The sequence below is a fragment of the Zootoca vivipara genome, chromosome 10, assembly GCF_963506605.1.
Source record: "Zootoca vivipara chromosome 10, rZooViv1.1, whole genome shotgun sequence".
Lineage (NCBI taxonomy): Eukaryota > Metazoa > Chordata > Lepidosauria > Squamata > Lacertidae > Zootoca > Zootoca vivipara.
In genome coordinates this window covers 37,881,939-37,897,571 of record NC_083285.1, presented here as the reverse complement: position 1 = coordinate 37,897,571, position 15,633 = coordinate 37,881,939, and the positions used below count along the sequence as shown (strand labels likewise).

At 38.8% G+C, this 15,633-nt stretch overlaps 1 long non-coding RNA gene across 3 annotated transcripts in view; it reads right to left on the bottom strand.

Annotated features, from left to right (window-relative positions):
• The window catches only part of LOC118091582 (uncharacterized), a 90,819-nt gene that overhangs the window by 20,848 nt on the left and 54,338 nt on the right, over window positions 1–15,633 (bottom strand). For all 3 annotated transcript variants that reach the window (XR_009558272.1, XR_009558271.1, XR_004693399.2), the window contains 3 exons: window positions 9,676–9,884; window positions 8,367–8,477; window positions 7,573–7,703 (listed from right to left, as the gene is read on the bottom strand). This is a non-coding gene — a long non-coding RNA (uncharacterized LOC118091582). The remainder of the gene's footprint in view (window positions 1–7,572; window positions 7,704–8,366; window positions 8,478–9,675; window positions 9,885–15,633) is intronic.

The following is a 15,633-nucleotide window of genomic DNA, read 5'->3' as shown; positions in this document are numbered from 1 at the left end:
CAAGAAGAGGCTCAGGCAGAGAGTAGCCCAGAAGCAAAAGCAGGGTAGGAGTGGGGCCAGGAGACAGAGATGAAGCAGGCTGCTGAAGAAGCCAGGGAGTCTCCCCCTTCTGCTGTGATCAGCTCCCCTCCGCCTGTTCTCCTTGAACACAGAGAGAAATGAAGAGGGCAGAGCAAAGAGAGACAGAACAACAGAGGCCCAGGCTGCTGGGGAAGGAACTGGAGGAGGGGCCATAGAAAGCAATGGGAATACAGGGACCTTCAGTCCTCACAGCTGTCCCATTGGGGCACGACCTATTGAGAAGAGTTGCTGTGATCACTAGGGCTGTGCTGTTTTGGTTTCTTTGAATAAAGAGTTCACTGACGCCGAGTTTTTTATTGCTGACCTACACCTGACTCCGGCTCCTAGCATTCAGCCACTATGATGTAGGAATACATTTTAAATCACAATTCACAGCTCCTAAATTTATACGTGGATCAGGACAGAGCCAGACTGTACACTCCCAAATACTCATTTTGTGGGGGAAATGCACACAACATGCATATTTTAGGGAATAATGCCTAGAAAAACAGAAAATGTATATTTTAGGAGAAAGAGCCTACTAGACTGGTATATCAGGGAGAGAACCACATACAATTTAAATGCTATTTTTCATGAGTTGTTTCTTTTAATCTGCATAAAACAGGAGAGAATAGAATAATGCTTAACCTCACGGAAAACTGACATGAAACTGAAATAGGCTGACCCATCTACCCCTATACTGTACAAATAACAGATCTGCCTCTTCTGAATCTCTTACCCATCACCACAAACAATATGCAATAACTGTGCGTGCTGTCATCATTATGCCACTGTCCAGCCATCAGTGCTACATTATTTTTTACATTTTCCCCACCCCTTTCGTCCAGGGAGCTCAGAGCGGTGTATGTGGTTACCCGCTCCTTAGACAACTCCATGCAGTAAGTAAAACTGAAACAAGGTCACTCAGGAAGCTTCACGTTGGAGTGGAGATTTGAACCTGGGTTTCTGCAGTCCTAATTTGACATTCCTACACTATACTACACTCTGCAGTTTCTGTCAGAGAGAACAGCAGCGCCTTATCATGCGAGTGCATCGCATGGTTGATTAAAAGGCGACAAGATCAGGTCATTCATTTGTAAGCCCAACGAAGAAATTTATTATTGCTGCAATCTGCCCTATTCCATTTCAGCCAGGAAGACTATAGACCTATTTTATTTTTGAATAAGCAAACAGTAAAGCAAGATCTATTAAAGAGCCACTTTTTATTAATAGGGTAGTACAGTACAGCAACTGCAAGAGTAATGTGTTGAAAACAGGCAGGGGCAGCTAACTTGTGGTCCGCCAGGTGTCAGATTCCAACTCCCATCCTGGATGCTCCATGGTCAGGGATGACAGGAGTTCAAGTCCAATGGAATCCTGAGGGCCACCAATTAACCACTAGAATGAAGGACTTAGGCAGAGTAGACCCACTGAAATAGATGAGACTTAAATTCCACTGATTTCAGTCTGAATCCAATTCTATATTTCTATAGCATATTTCACATTATAAAGTGCTTTACAAATCTATTTTGTTTACCCCCCCACACACAATCCTGCACGCTATCTGTCATCCTCCCCACAGTCATACATCATTATAAAGTCAATAAAACAAAGTTAATATGCAACTCATTATCATGACAGAAAATCATATATCTAATGTGGCCAAGCAGCAAACACTTTGATATCAGTGCACCTCATTAAAATTATCCTATTTTATTTCCTAATGAAAGTACATAGGCAACCACATGATGCAAAATATAATTTTCCATTTAACCATAGATGCTTATCCAGAGACAGAGCTGCAGCATGGTGGGGTGGGGGAGGGAGAAAGGAGGGAAGCAAACAAGAGAACAGCTTGGCAGATGCAAAACGCATGCTCTGGATCGTGGCCTTTAACCATTCACTTAACTTCTAGCAATGACGTTTTTATCATTATATGTAGATTTTTTAAACAAATTGCACTGTGACTAAATTTGTGTCCTCCTTTCCCAAAAAAGGGCCACAGTGGGTGGGGGTGGAATGAAAAAGCCATGCAATTCTTGTTGACAAATGCCTTTGTCATGTTGCAGCAGGAATTCCATGAGAAAACATTACAAGGGGTATTATTGATCTTTTTTTTTACAGATATCTAAAATAAATCTATCAGTCTACCTACCCATGGCAAATTTATGTTCTCAAAATAAACCGATATAAGCCAACATTGATTTTTCCCCCCTAAAATAATGTGTTATCTTTTCCCAAGCAAACAACAAATGATTCACACACACACACACACACACACACACACACACATGCTACTATTATTCATTTTCTGGAACAGTCAGTGTGAAACTAATTGAAAGCAGGGAAACAGAATATTTATGGAATACTGTATCCTCCTTTACACATTTGTGTTATTGTGTGTACTCTAAGCTGTTTCACAGATGGTTGATTCAGGGTTGTTATCTTTCTCTACACACTAAAGAACCCCAAGGTATTGCCGCAGCCTCCACTGTCTCAGGTCCTTTCTGCTATTTTGTTGTGGCGTTGAATTTTGAACTTCTTTTACCTACATATACCCATGTAAATGAAGACACCTCAGCTGTGGAGACAGGTGCTTCCTTGGGGTGAATGTGAATACACATGTGGATAGAGGAAGTTGTGGTCGTGAATAATCACATGGGTCTTTCCAATCCAATCACGAGACTTCAGTACTGCACAATAGGGAAAGCAGCTACTACACATGTGTATATAGCTAGCCCATTGATGTAGCAGGGTGAAGTGAGCTGCTTCAGCCTGTACCATTAATGGGCAGGGAGTGACAGCCGAAAGCAGAAATTGGCATTTGAGTGAAGCAGCAAGAATTTTGAAACCTTTGTTCCTAGTGGGTGGACATCAGCTGGCTCTGCATGCTTGCTTGTGAAGGGGCCTCATCTCTTGCACAAAAAGAGATGAGGAAAAAGTTCTTAAATTTCCAGGATTCACTGTGAACTCGTTTGTGTCTCTAATAAACCATTTAAATGTCAGAATAGTTGTTTAACTGCAACAGCAACAGCAACAACAACAACAACAACAACAACAGGATAACTGTTGCCCTGTCTACTGAGTAGACCAAAGATCATTTCACATCACTGTATGAAATCAGGACTTGAGGCAATTGCACAGTAAACCAGTATTCCTCACACTGAAGAAGAAAGAAGGCAGACTTCAGGATATGGACTTGGGCAACTGACCCTCTTCCAAAACTTTATTTTTCCTATGCCTTTCCCAGGTTTGGTCTACCTCAAGCCACTTTCAGGCCACTATCTTAGGTAGCTTTCATACCAGTCATGATAGCTACCTGCTAACATCTATGATCAGAGATGGCGTGTCAATGAATAGGGGCCAATTACAGGAGCAAGAGAAGGCTGCTGTCATCATATCATCCTTGTGGACTTCCCACAAAAAACCTGGCTGGCCACTGTGAAAAAACAGGAGGTTGGATTCGCTAAGCTTTGGTACTGACCCAGCAAGGCTCTTTTTATATATTTTGTTCAGAAGAACTGAAATGGACCCAGCTTGCCCTTTAAATCAGTTCATGGGCCTGAGGTTCCAAAGCAAGCCCATGTTCTTCATATTGATGAGGAAAGAAACCAGCTATCAGGATGTAGACTTTGACCCTCCAAGTCATTTGCTTGGGGGGGGGTTACGCCCCTGTTGCAAGTCATGAATATGTATACTGTATATATTAATTTGCAATAATTTATATTTAAGAACTGCAGTATAGTTTTTGAAATGAGGTGATAAACTGGCAGCTAGGCAGAAAATTTCATACACATGTAGAAAGCGTGAGATATATCTATCTATATATATACATCTATTCAGTATTTACTATTTCATCATCTCTTTCTTCAGTTTAAAATGTGGAAATAATGGCAACGTTCAAGAGAAGATGCATTATTAACAGATATATACACCATTAGCAAAGCCAAATGGTTCCTTCATAGCAAAATAAATTATACTTGAATAAACAGCTTGGAATGCTATGTTATACGTGGTTAAATTCTGTGCATGCATTGTCAAGTTTTAAATGCATGTTTTTTGCAAGCCTCTAATCTAGATGTGATTGTCTGAGGCATTTGACAGAACAGGTGTATTATTTTAGTTTACGCAAACATTTCAACATGTATTAAGGGAGTTTACATGGTAAATTGAAAAGTAGAGAGGCAGAGCTGGCAGGTCGCAATTAGTTATTTATATAAAAATCCAAGAGGAAAATAGAATGGTTATAAATGTTGAGCAGTGTATAGTTAAGAGACCGTTAAAGGTCTCTTAAGCATGTGGATTGCTTAGTTCAAACACTAGGTCTCAAAGTGTGTGTTTTGTGTCCTGAAAGGGTTTACTTTTCCTTTCCTTTTTTTCTTTTCAAGGCCAATCCAACTGAATGAACTCCACACCAAATTTAGTTTTCATCATTTTCACTTTTTTTCATGGGGTCCCATAAAAAGGTTTTTTTCCCCTCCCTGGAGGGTGTTTTAAGTGTAAATGAAAGGGCTAGGTAGGATGTTGCTGCTGCCTCAGGCTCCTTAATTTCTCCACTACAATGCCTAGGACTTCACTATCTTCACAGAGTCAGTGTGAACTCATTTTTGATGAAAGAGAGAAATAAATTGAATAGGACAGGAGATTGCATATTTATTACAATTTTAATAACATACATGAAAATTTGAAAAGATAGGAACTCTTAACTATGCAGTGAATGTAACGCCAGGATTTAACTTGGCTCACCAGTGCTGTTTCTAACCTTTGTGAGCCAGCAGGATGGAAAAGGAAGCAGGTTCTTAACTTTGCACTCTCAGATATAAAGGACATAAGCTTCTTTCCACTGCTATTCAACAAAAGGCTCATTAATTGTACAGGTATGCTGGAGGATATAGGCCAGTGTTTTCCAACACTGGATGAGGCCCCCGTCTCATAGAGGAGATTGCATTCCACCAGTCCTAACTGTATCCTTCCCAAATTCCACCCACACACCCTGACCATAGCTACAAATCCACTCTGACCTAACCCAAGGGTGTGAGAAGGCCCCTTACAAATTAAAAACAAAATTTGCATCTTCTGCTCTATGGCCACAGGGCCTTTTTACTGCAAGAGCAGCATTTAATTCCCCATCTTCATTTGCAAGTTGTGGAAGCCTCTCACAAACTTGTGTGCTAGCATTGTTATACGTTTTCTCCTTCTGCTAAAAATAATAATAATAATCTGTAAATAGAGAAAATTAGATTTCAGGTAGTAGGTTTCTCACCTAGACCTATTCCATACTGGAGCCCTTAACATTGCTGACACTTTGGTTTTCTGCAATCATTTGTAGAAGTAGAACTAAAATTGTGGCTCCACTTAACTCCTACATTAGTCCTATAGTACCACCATGGTCCATGGTCTGTATCCATTTAATGGTCTGTATCCATTTAATGTTTATTATTTTTACTATGTTTTATATCTGCTGTAAGCCATCCAGAGTGGCTGGGGAAACCCAGCCAGATGGGTGGAGTATTATTATTATTATTATTATTATTATTATTAGAGTAAGCTCCACTCAACAAACATCACCTGGCATTTTCATTAGAAGCTGCCTTTTGTGACTTTAGTGATGAATTGCATCTCAGTTTCCCCATAATTGTACAATTCCCCAAGCCCCCACTTAAAAAAAAAAGAAAGTAAAATGACACTATTCAAAAAGTAATGGAAGAAAATTAAAGAAATGAAAAGAAGCCTGCAATTTAAGATTCCCATTGTTGGTGAAGAAGAACTAATTAGCCAGCTATGCTATGTCACAATGAACAGGAAGCAGTTTGTGTCAGACACTCCAAGGAGGAAGTTTCTAGTTAAAGGTGCAGGAGTGACTCTGAAAAGCCTCAAGAAAATTTTTGCTAATCTACACTGGAGAGACTGGCAGTGGGGTTTTGTCTGCTTGATTTGCATGCAAATTAGTTGGGGAGCTTTGCATCCTGTCTTATGTATACACACTAACACTTGCAGACCAGATTCACCACACTAGCTGCAGGATGCAAAAAAAGGGTAATCTGGGAGGAATCTACACACATAAAAACTGTTCTGAAAATGCTGTGTTAAAAAATACAGTGAATTTTCCATAAGGCTCACCATTGCCATCTAGTGTCATATTGTATATTGCACTTAAAGCACGCTTAAAACGTTTTATTTGCAGCTGTATAGCCAAGTCCCACAGAGAACTATGAAAAGGTGCCTCCTCTATACTATCTTGCTGGTCCGGAGCAATATGGCAGGTCCATATGCAAAATGATGCTAGCAAGATTCTTGAGGTGATGTGGAGAAACTTGCTTCAAGGAAGCACACACAAAAACCAGTTTGAGAATTACAAGCATACAACACAATCGTATGCATGTCTAGACAGAAGTAGAGCTGCTGTGTGGTAATTAAATATAGGATTGCAGCCTCAACTCATCTTGCTTTTTCCTATGTAATAGCGGGTGAATTGAGGAGGAGGAGGAGGAGGAGGAGGGAAGAAGAAGAAGAAGAAGAAGAAGAAGAAGAAGAAGAAGAAGAAGAAGAAGAAGAAGAAGAAGAAGAAGAAGAAGAAGAAGAAGACCAGAAGGGATTCAGCAGTCATATTCTGCATTATAATGCTTAAAACATATGTACCCCAAATCTGTGTTTTATTTACATACTCTTAAACCACTGATTTCTGTTACATACTGAGCCTATTTTTTCACTCTGCTTTTAGTTTAATTTTTCAAATTTTTTTTAAAGATTTTATAATGAATTTGAAATTATGGTATGGCATTTCATCAACATTTTGGACATTAGTGAAGTGAATATTCCATATTTCCTTTCCACGCCATTTTATGATGTTTTCTTTAATCCGTGGGAAGTGCTAAATCAAAATGACTCATGAAAGTTTATGAGAAGAAACAATAGCTGGTGCCTGCAGATATAATAAACAAGCTAACAAATAAATAAATACATTGAACATAAATATTGCAAAGAAACTTCAATTTCATATGGAATGAAGCTAGGAATTCCAAAATATTGCTCCAGTTCAATTAGAATGCAGTAATGCCATATTGTCAATGCCATTGTATAACCTATACACAGAATCACAGAAAGATAACACAAGTGATTACAAACATTAGTTCAAAGATGCATAAACCTATTGAAACCAATGGATCTATTCTGTGTAATCCAACTGAATATCACCAGTGGTATATGACTGCTAGCAAGGACTACTCCAAAAGTTTATTATAAAACTATCCTAAAAACCTTTTCCTTAACCTGGAAAAGTGTGTGGATGTTATTATTAGGCCTCTGTAAATTAATGGACTCAACATGTTTTATAACAGTTTGTCAGCTTTAAAAGCAGACTTTCATACTTCGTACAAGTTAAACTCTTGAAACATTTTCTATGCTAGACTGCAACATTAACGAATTAATTACCAGTGTTAATCAACTTGAAAGAACACAGTCTAATTAAACTTGATATTAGAGATATTAAATAGATAATGTTTACTGTCCTACCTGTTTCATCTCAGGCTCACTCTTACTTTTGAAATTCCTTTGAAGAATATTCTTCTCTGGATTCTGGAAAGCGATTTTGCCATTTGAACAGCTTTGTCCAAACTAAATCATGTTCCTTTTTACTAGCCTATCTTCTCAATGACATAGGGGAGGAGGAAGAAAGAAAATTAAAAGGTTTTTAAAAAACGTGAATGATAACCTTTTTTTCTCTGTTTGCATTTAAATTGGACTGAATACTTTAGCACTAGGTTTTAATTTCTGAAGGGTTAATCACCCGAGCTTTAATCTCCAATAAAAATTGCTGTAGCCTGAGTCACCTGGGAGACATTTATTATATTCTTACTCCAGTGCAAAAAGAATGCATCGCTAATCTTCTAGCCCTTTATATTAGCACATTTGCTATTAACATATTTCTCAAAATTATTAGTTCCTCTGAAACTATTACAAGCAGTTCATTGCTACATATCCCAGGAATTAATCCTGTTAAAAGCCAGACACATCTGCTGTGACACTGCTTTAGCATTTCCTCCTGTAATCCATATAGACATTTCTTTCTCCAGCTGAGTTCTAACAATGCCCTAAGTCTCAATTACATGAATTATTATGGGAGTGCTGATTAAAACAACAATATACTTGTTCTAGTAGCATAATCTTTCCTTCTGTATGAAATTTGCATCACTAATCTGGTTTTTTACTTCTATATTTACACCATTCTTTGTTTCCAAGAAAACTATTGAGTTGTTAAAAAACCAATGGTGAACAATAAAAATGCCAGGCAAGGTTAACATTTTTACCTTTAACTGATGATGCGGAAAGCACATTTCTGATCAAGAAATAGTATTTCAATTCAGAACAATATCCTGAGTAAGGGAAGAATATCAGCCGCCACTGCTGCATTTCTTCTTCTAGGAATTAAAAAAATAAATCATCACTTAATTTGACCAGACAGTATAAATTACCAATATGAAACACTGAATCATCCTTAAAAGTCTTAGTGAATGTGCAATGGGATCAATAATGTTTTAATATAGTTTACAATCTGCAGATGACAGACATACTGTAACCGGGGGGGGGGGGAGCCCACTGTTAAATAGAATTTTTTCAGAGATATTTCTGTGATCGGAATGACAACCCACCACAATAGCTACTGCATATTCACTTAACCTGCAGAAGAAACTATTCTCTAATTTTGTTAAAATGCACAATTTCTTCTATAATTCTCAACAAGCCCAGAAAATATCCCTTACTATGCCATGGGCTTTATTAAATCAAAACATTGGTAAAGTATGCAGGCTTTATATATGATGTTTTCTTATTTCAAGTTTTCATGTCCTGTTTCATAAATCCGGTAGTGTTTCCTTTGTCTTCATTTTTTAATAATTTCCCATTATTTCTCTTTCTTTCTTTGTTTTGTTTTGCAGGGCGCATACACAGAACCATCAATGTCAATATTCAGAGTCATATGTTAGCTTGGCAATAGCAACATGTACTCTGGGGACAACTATGTGAGCAAATACCGCTCACAAAGAGGGAAGAAAATACAACTGCAAAGAAGAAAGAGATCTGCAAAACAATTTTTTTACCCATAAAGCACATAAGTATTTGAAATAAAGAACTGTGATATGTGGATATTTCCTAAACGGTTTGAGGTATTTGGAATCAAGATTGTTAATCATGTATTGTCATCAACCTCTATATGCATGAGGAGATGCATAAACGTGTATATTTTAACAACATTCCTTAGCATAATACCAGGAGGTCTAAGCTATGCATCATACATTTAAAGATACCTGTATATGCAGGCAAAAAGTGAAAAACCTTAGAGAACCTATTAGCAGTTAGAAAGAGAGAGAGCGAGAGAGAGAGAGATCTAAACCATAGCAGCAATTACCATATTCACAGCTGATTTAAATAATGTTTGGCACAATAATTAACAAAGGCAAGATATTTAAAACTTGCTATGCAGATAATAAACAAAGATAAAGAAACATCAAATATTAATGTAGGTACCCCATGACATCCTGAAATGAAAATTAATGCTTTCTTAGATTGCACAAAAGGAAAATGAAGAGCGGAAATGCAATTGTGAAAAAACAGACATACCATTAGCCATTCAGGTGCAGTGCTTCTCATTCTAGCCACATAGTTCTGCAGCTCCATTAGTCCAAAAGTCGACTCTGCCACGCTTGTGATCTTTGTGGGCGACAATGGCATCATACTGCTGGCAATTTTTTTCGATTAAACTTCTCAGACACGGTAGCAACTTTGTTAATTATGATATTAGGCAGCTGGCGGGCACGATCAATCACCCACTATAAGAAAGCCAGACAACGAGACATCTAATCATTGCAACCAGAGCAGATAAATTTTGTTCCTTTCTTATACGTGTCAGAGATTCTATCCCTCCTGACCCCTCTACACTGCCATCGACTGTCAAATTTAGATTCAGCAAGCTCCCGGCTTTTCTTTATCCCTGCCTTAGATCTGAAAGTCCTGGTTATCAGGAAGACAAGCGTCACCAGCTGTCTCAGAGCAGGAAGGCAATCAGGTGAATAGTACTTATTATCTTTCATTGCTTTCTGAGGAATGACAAGATTGATTTGGGACCAAGAGCACATCCATATCTCAAGAACGGCTACCGGGGCTTCAAGTTCAGGCAGTGGTGCATATGTAAACCTGCACTGAGGGACATCAGTGCTAACCTTATTAATAATGCATCCTTAAAATTTAGGGGATTAGATGGAACCCTTGAACATTAAGACAATTCCCTTTTAACCATGACACTAGGTATTCCCTTTGCTCCCCTCCTGCTCCCAAAATGGGCAATCCAACTCTACCCAGAGGGCTGTGTTTTACAGTTGGGTAGCCTTAATTGGCCCCACAGAAGCAGTTGGCTCTCATTAAAGTCTTCTCTGTAGGCACCTTCCATCTTAACTAGTCTGACAGCCTATGAACTCCAACAAGTGGAACAGGCTCCTAAATTCTACCGTAATCTTGTTACAGGAAGGCTCCCTTCTAAATAAATGTAAGTTAAGTGATAGTTAACATTTCACCATCGCTCTTGAAAAATACTAAATACATCAATTTAAAACAGCAGACTATTGGAAATGGTCGAATCCTTACTGCAAGACGTGTTATGAAAATAAAATAACTATTCAGCAGATTCTGGGTCATTTAAATTCAAGAACAAAAGAAATAAAATAAGCATGTGCAACATAAAGAAACTTTTGTTATCACCCAATATCACAGTTTGAGAGAAAACAGCATGCTGAGAGATGCATTTCAAAAAGTGGATATAAGTGCTTTCCCTGACTAGGATGATTTTACAGAGCAATGCAAAATTTATCTCACTTTTTCAAGTACTATTAGCACTTGTAGAGGAGCTACAGTAAACACACACTGTGAAACTCCACTCTGACTAGTCATTGCTAGCAGCGATCATTCGTATCTCGGAATCAAAATATTCTTTCTGTAAGCCTTTCATGCCTGGTACTGCTAGCTATGTTGCTGCACTTTAAGGATTATGAGGCAAGCAATTTACTTGGTTCTTTCTAAAGTTGTCATAAAAAGTATGCAACCCATCTCTATTCTTGAGGCTAAAGTCAAAACACTTGTGGAAATTGGTTATGACCTGCATTTTGCCTTTCATTTAAAATGCCAGGAGAAAACTAGTTCAGCCATGCAAGTATAAAATCCTACTATTTTTAGAACATCCTTTTTATTTATTTAAAATGTTTCTAGACTTATTTTTCTAAAAAGCCAAGGAAGCTTACATCTGGAGCATCTAGATATAAACACACACACAATCCCAAGTTGACCTACACCCTTCATTTTCCAAACTAAAGTAACAATGACCCAGCTGCAAAAGTTTTGAAACAGCTGTTGTGCAAAACTGCCTCCCCCCGGGTTTTTTCTTACAAATTGCAATATAAACAATATGTGTACATACGATGCAACATGAACTAATACGTTTGGTGACTATTTCATAATTAAAGTGGTGGAGGGGTCAAAACGACCCAGAAAACCCTCAAAATGAATGAAAATTTAAGGAAATGCTTCCAAAACCTCAAAAAAGTTGAAATCCAAAACCATAACGTAGGAGTTGGAGAAAGACAATAAAGGGAAAGGAACAAGTACAGAGAGAGGGAGAAAGGAAGTCTTTAAAGAGGGAAGTTCCGACATTACACAGGAGACCAATCATGCAGCTGTAGTTGAATTCCTTGAAAAGCAGTTTTCCTGGAACGAAAAGTTTCACCCCAAAGAGAATGGGAGCGAGATGTAGCAATGATGGAGGGAAGGAATCTACAGATACCAGAGGCCTATTTTTCCCCATTAGCACTGCATTGCACATGAAAGCATGGTGTGTTTTTCCAGGGCTCATTATGAAATCACTGCATAGAGCGAGTGTCGTATTTATGGAAACAAATATGTAACTCAAACCGAGTAAAATCTCAGGTATCTGAATGGCTTGGAGAACATCCAATAGATCCAGGTAATCTATTGTTGGCATCTGTCTGTCTCGAGAGACAATAGAGTGCCCCTCCGAGGGGGAAGTCAAACCGCTGCATTAGCAGTACCAAAGTGACTACAGGCCAGCTAAATACTGTACTGGTAGAAGTGCTACTCACACAGATTCAACAGTGGAGCTATATTAGGATAGCTAACAATGTTAGCTACACAGGGGTTAAGTTCAGTGGGACTAACTTCCTAGTACAAATGTTTAGGACTGCAGCCTCTTATTGTGCGTGTACCTAGGGTAAGAGAGCAATCCTAACTGGGTCTGGGATGGGGTGTCATGCAGCACATGCAATCAAATCCCTTGGGTTGGCTTTGAATCCAGCAGATCCATTGCCAGTCCTGCTGTGCTCTACCCAACCTCTGTAATGACCCTTTTTCAACCTTACAAGAGCTATTGCTAGTGGGACCACCATTGAGGGGAGTGTGCACTGGCCTGCGCTTTCAGTGGCTGCACTGGGGTTCTCCACAACACTGGAGTCCGCCTCTCCATGGAGCCCAGAAGAGGAACACCACAACTTCCGAACACCTGTATGGATTAGAATCTTCACAGTCATTTCTTTGTACCTAAAAAGCAGCATGGCTCCTTTTTAAGGTTCTAATCTGCACCCTTTCCCACTGCATTTCAGGAGAGAAGTTCCCATGTGTTTCTGATTGATGGAGACAGATATGTATTAATTTGCTCTGCTATTTGTCATTTATTCCTACCGTTCAACGCCAACATCAACCCTGGCTCATAAAGATAGTAACAGCCAAGGAACCAGTGAAGCCTGTGAAGTCTTCAGGATTAAGAAGAACCCACTAGGAATCATCATTGTTGAAATAGTGTGATCCTTTCAAAAACAGCTGAAATTCCTATTAATTCCTACCTGCCTCAACCAGCCATCTTATGAAAATAAATGATATGCTCGTGGCAGGGAAGAAGTCCTTGAGTAAGAAATAAGCTATATAGTTATATGCATGGCATTATCTCTCCAGCACTTTGTATATGTATGTTTCAAGAACCCTCTTATTCCATATCTTCCCCTATGACATAGATGAAAGGCTAGCACAGCAGTCTATGTTTTGCAGTTAAGTGTGTCATTTATTATCCAAAACCAGAAAGTCTATTGAATGTGGGTTGAATATAGCACATTACATCTGGCCTCTGGATTTTTTATATACTTTACCAGCAGCATCTGCAGAAGGGAAGGTGGATCTGCCCTTCTGACAGCAGCATCAATGCAAGGTATCTGAATGAGGGTGAAACAGGGTGGTTGTGATGTCAAGTTTGTGGAGTTGCACCAGCAGAAGCATCAGATTGGCCCCACTGGTGCATCTACACAATCCCAACCTGCCACCCCACCCCACCCCACCTTATTAACATGCAATTACATGGTTGTTGGCTAGGTTCATCCCACCACATCTGCCACTACTATGTTCTCAATACACATTCATTTTTAAAAGTAAGTAAGCTATCAGGAATATTGTACCTGAAGCAAACAATTTCAAGTACTTTAGAATTTAGAATCTAAGTTCTAGACAACTATCTATATGGGTGCAGGAGAAGTTTGCATATACCGTAGTCACATGCACAGTTATTGGCTCATCTGTTTCAGTATTGTCTATGCTAATATGCAGGATCCTTCAGGGTTTCAGGCAGGAGTTTTCCCTAGTCCTACCTGGAAATGCTGGGAATTAAACCTGGGACTTTCTCCATGCAAAGTACATGAAGAAAGGTAGAAATTTCTTTCCTAGAACTGAAGTTCTAAGGCAAGCTCAAAAAACAAGTCTGGAAAATTTGCTAGAGGGTTTGTAAAAGTCTTCCTGAAATTTATTACATCACTGTAGACCGACTCTTCTAAAATACACTGAATCCTAATATTGCACCAAATTTAAAGACCAATATTGGCCAATCAATGAAATTAAAGTACTTTGGAAGCCGATCCAATCTCCATCTTCTTGGAAGCAGATTGCTACCTCCATCATCATACTACTGTACCAGAAAAATACAATTGCATTGCATTTCAGTTCCTAAATAAGAGGATGATTTCCTAGGATATTGAATGAGTGTCACAATAATGCATGATGGCAAATAAAGTAACATAAACTGCAATCCTGTGTCCACTTGCCTGAGCGTAATCCCTGTTGAACTCAATGGGGTTTACTTCTGAACAGGCGGGTATAGGATAGCACTACTAAATGTCTATTTAATTCTATTATATTCCTCCCTCCCTCTCAATAGGCAGAAGTTATCCCATGTTTATGGGAGACTTTATAATGATATAGTGATTATCTTGATAATGAACATATGAAATGTCTACAAGAATTTGTCTGGGTATTTTTTTTAGATGGTTCCTCATCCCATTTAAAGATTTGGCTTGTGTTAAATGTTCCTCCCAATTAAGCATACATTTCTTCGGCCATCTTGTGCATCTTTAAATTACATATACAAAACAGCTGTCATATTCAAATGATGCCACATCAAGTTCAATGCACATAAGAAGGGAATGCAAAGAAATAGGAGAGCAAAGTAAAAAAAACAACATGATGAATTCATGTGGAAAAATAAAGCTGGAGTTGGGAAGATCGTGCATTAGGATGAAAGATGAAACAGATGCAATACACAGCAAAGATCAAAGAGCTCCATCAATTCATTCTGAAAGTCAAAATCCAGCTGAGCATCGGAGCCCTGCACACATAATAAGGAAGGTTGACTAAAACATAAGGATTAAACAGATGAGCTGTCTCCCGTGGATGTACAGCACAGAGACCCTGCTGAGCCACTTGTAAAGACACTTTGGAATAGTATACCTGCTATTCTGCAGTCAAACCCACAGGAAGTCAGACTGCAAGGGAAAATAGCCACTTATGTACTAAAGAGCCTATTTCATGGAAAGCGTTAGTGTCCTGAATAAGCACGTTCTTTTAAAATGAAATGGTAAAATTCAGAAAATTATTGTTTAATGATGTGATCCCCCCCACCCCTGATCTGATCTAAGAAACTGTTCAGCAAAGAAAGGAAATAGCAAAAAACAAAGTGATCGTATTAAAATGCATTTGGCATTCATCTCAATTTGCTAATACAAAATATACCTCACATGATATTTTCTAGGCAAATGATCTGATACAATCCAGCTTATGCAGTAGTGCAGCATCAAGCATTCAAGGCATGTGCAGTCGACAGAGCTTTCAAACACTGATTAAAAATAATAATAATCTAGTCCTCAACACAGCAACTAGCTTTTGAAGAGGGCACTGACAGCCAGAATACATATACATACATGCACACATATGGACAGCTAGCATGTTAACTGCTTCGGCCACCAATGACTCCCTAAATCCCTCTTTCCTGTAAGTTGGCAAATAGAAAAGAAAAGCAGGAAGGTACCAAAGCGCAGTTGAAAGTCTCCAGGTACACAGATGTGTGTTGACTGAGACCCACATGTTTTACCAAATGAGAGGCGTCTTCAGGGACACTCTTAGGCACAACCAACTTGGCTCTTTCAGATCGTTCCTATACATCATATATTGGTGTGCCCAATATGTGTGCCCCCCCCTTTTTTA